The 3642-nt window shown below is 47.0% G+C and overlaps 1 long non-coding RNA gene across 1 annotated transcript; it reads right to left on the bottom strand.

The window, feature by feature from the left end:
* Positions 1-787: 787 nt before the first annotated feature.
* LOC148000054 (uncharacterized) lies at positions 788-1908 on the bottom strand. The gene is made up of 2 exons (XR_015641190.1): positions 1758-1908; positions 788-1593 (listed from the first exon to the last, which is right to left on the bottom strand). It is a non-coding gene; the product is annotated as an uncharacterized LOC148000054 (long non-coding RNA).
* Between the last annotated feature and the right edge of the window lie 1734 nt (positions 1909-3642).

The raw sequence follows: 3642 nt of genomic DNA, 5'->3' as shown, positions 1-3642 counted from the left end.
CTGTAGCTTCTGACCTTGGCCAGCACATCGTGGTATGAGTATATGGAGCATCACCACTCACTTAGTGTCTGGGAAACGAAGAGAGGAAGAGAGAGAGCCCAGGATCCTGCAGTCCTTTTTAAGGGCATAGCACGGTCCAGCTGGAGATCTCCTGCTAGGCTCCGCACTTTAAATGTCCTACCAACTCTCAAGAGCTAGTTCACCAAGCTGGGGACCAAGCTTTTACCATATGGACCACTGGGGAGCATTCCATATCCCAACTGTTAAGAGAAGTCCTCTGAGACCAAGAAGCCTGAACACAAAGCCGAGACCCACATTCCCATTAAGAAACCATGTCTTGGCCTCCCATCTGCTCAGCATGTCCACAGAGCTGAAAGCCACTTCTGAGCAGGAGGCTTGGCTACTGGGGGAGATGAGGAGGCTCCAGGGATCCCACAGCCCAGGAGCAAGGGGCTTTCGGAAGTGTTTCGTCAGAGGCTGGCACTTGTTGTTCAGGACAGAAACACGTGTTGTGGAGCAGCTCTGGCCTAAACCTCACAAAAATGCCTGTACTGTCCCCTGATTTCGCCACAAACTTACAAACAAGTAAAACCGTCTATCCTTGTGGGCGGGCTGTCGCCCCTGGAAGAGAGCTGGAGTCAGACCCACAAGGGCAACTTCACAGTCGAAGAATATCCCTGTTACAGGGAAAAAAAAAAAAATAGAAGGGAGTGAACCACTGTTCATCAAAATGGACGTTAGCTCGACAGAGGAGGAAACTTTTGAGGTACGATGGAAAAACACGGTATCGAACGGCCCAAGGGTGGCTATTTTATTTTTGAAGTTATTGGGGGGGAGGTTTAATTAGACAACCATCTTTCTAAAACCTCTTCAGAGATATAAGCAGATGGATACATTGTCTACAGAAAGTTACACCTGAAGTCTTGGTCCTGAAGCCTCAGGAAATCAAATTAATGCCCATATTCAATCAACCCCCACATACCAAAGTCATTACTGACAAACACATTCACGCAGCCTAAAGAGGCATCCGCAGATGTTACAGTAGCTATGCTCTGTCTAGCATCGTTGGCGCCCGTGCATGGGCAGGACGTGACCCATTCCTGATTCGTTGCTGCCCTGTGAACAGGGACGCAGCTGTACCTCAGTGGCCCTTCATCGACTGTTTCCTTCCACAGAGGCCAAGCCACAGTTCACCTGGATAAGTGTACCCAGCAGGCTTCACTTCCCCAGGCACAGGATGCCTCGACAAGAAGGAAGTTAATATAAGAACCAAACAGCTCTTATTTCTGCCCGCTCCTCTGCCCCATCCTGGCCCAACGCTTTAATCAATTCAGTGTGTTTAAAAATCAATTTCACCGGATGGGAGAAGAGAAGCCACTCAGAGCCCTGTGGTCACTCAGAGCAGGAACACGGAGACGCACTCATTTTTCAGAAGGTCTGTTGGAGGATGGGGGGTTTCCTTCTTCTCAGTCCACGAATAAAGAAAAGATTCAGCCAGAGGTGTAGGCCGCAGCACCAAGCCAGTGTGTTTTCTTGCTAACTCCTTCGATAGCCATTTCTTGTGATGGTGAGCCAATGTCTAATTCACCTAAGCTTCACAGAATCATGGGCCAGTAATCCTCCACCACAACCACCACCACCACCACCACCACCACCACCCGTGCCTGTTACTGTAGTTCTGAGGAGGAGCTTTTTAAAAAGCTAAGGGAGAGTAGGGGGCAGGCTGGAGAGACCGCACAGCAAGTAAGAGAACTTACTGTTCTTGGAGAGGACCCATGTTGGGTCCCAGCAGTCACGTCAGGCAGCTCATGACCACTTCTAGTTAACTCCAGCACCAAGGGATTCCATAACTGCTTCTGGTCTCTTCAAGACACTACATGCATGCATTTGTTATACATATAGACAAGCAGGTACACACACATAGACATAAATAAAGTACATTTAAAAAAAAATTAAAGATGACGAACAAGAAAGAAACATGGGAACCGGGATTCCTGATGAGGAAGCCACACTGGGGCCCATGGTTCTGCTGAGGTTGTTAGAAAGGGAAGCTATGCCCTGCATCTGGGGAAGTTTGAGGTGTTAGGGGCCACAGGCTGATTCTCAACTATGTCCTCTTACACTTATCAAGCACCCAGTGTATACTCTAAGACATATCCAAAAGATACATCATCGGTGATGACGGGTCCTGTGTTTGAGATACAGTTTGTCTCCCAAGGTCTCAGGTAAAAACCCTGTTGCCTACATGGCAGTATCAGGACCTTTAAGACTCAAGCGTATGAGGAGACAGTTAAGTTGTTTTTGATCATTAATGGATTCATGCAGTTTTGAGAGAATGGGTTAGGACATAGGGAAATGGATTAGTTGTTGTGATGGTGAATGGGGGTTATAAGGAAGCTTGGAACTTTTCCTAATCCTCCATGCTGCTCACCCTTCTTGCATACATTCTTGCCACCGGGAAGCTACCTACTATGGAACACTCATCGTAACAATTAAATGTCAATACCACACCATTGAACCTCCAAAGCCATGACCTAAAGAAAACTTTTTCTTAATATGTTACCAGGCAACAGGTATTTTGTTACAGTAACTCCACAATGGATGAAGACAACCGTGTCCAGATCTCGTGGTCACCTCTGAGTGACATCCAACTTGAAGGGAACCGAGTTGAAGGACTCTGGAACTGCCCCCACTCTGGATGTTTGGTCTGACTGTTTAACGAATTCCACAATGTCACAATCCTTACCACTGCCGAGGTAAGAGTAGCATTCAGCTGTTCATACAGATGCCTAGACTGTCCAAGCTAGAAAAGAAATGCAGATTGCGAATTTTTCAAGACAATAATATTGAAGCCCAGGTTAGCAAGGGATTTCATTCCCCAAACGAGAAGTCTCCTCATTGAGCCTTTCCTCCTTCTAAACCCTCCGATGAGTAGGTGATATTTGAATGTCGAACGATACAAGACAGATGGGTCCTGATTTAATGGCTGCTGTATGACAGACCCCAGTCATCCATCATAGCCCCACGCCTCGAGAGAGCCATCCTTTAGAAAAGGACTCTGGAACAGCATGACCAGAATTTACAACTGAAACCAACTCTGTACCTTAGTCATCCTGTACCCACTTGCACTCTGTACCTCAGCCGCCCTGAACCCAAATGCTAAAACCAGGTTCTCCGATGAGGCGGGCCTGAGGCTCATCTAGAGTTTAGCATACCGAGTCTAGTAGACCTGGCGTGGGAAGCCAGAATGGGCATTCCTCACCAGGCCATGCTGGTGCAACCTTGGTGCTGAAGTGGCAAGACACATGGGAATCGATGTCATACATGGACAAGTCTGTGCAAAGGCAGAGAGAGCCCCATATTTAATATATGGAAATTCTACAAAAACCGGGAATCACATTCATCATCCAGTCATGAGAAGAGGTGAATTAAATGGATTTCTGTCCTGTCCCCATTCGAATGTTGAACTCCTAGAAACTCAGAAAGTGACTGGATTTGGGAACAGGGTCTTTAAGAATGTACTTAAAGTAAAAAAAAAAAAAATCAAGAAATCTGAGTGTCCTCACTGAAAGAGAAGGTTGAGGGCTGGGATGCATTAGCTCAGCTGGAGAGCATTTATCTGGTGCACCTGAGACCCCAGCA

This window comes from Rattus norvegicus, chromosome 17 (genome assembly GCF_021556685.1).
Source record: "Rattus norvegicus strain SHRSP/BbbUtx chromosome 17, alternate assembly SHRSP_T2T, whole genome shotgun sequence".
NCBI classification, from domain to species: domain Eukaryota; kingdom Metazoa; phylum Chordata; class Mammalia; order Rodentia; family Muridae; genus Rattus; species Rattus norvegicus.
This window is presented reverse-complemented; position numbering and strand designations above follow the sequence as displayed.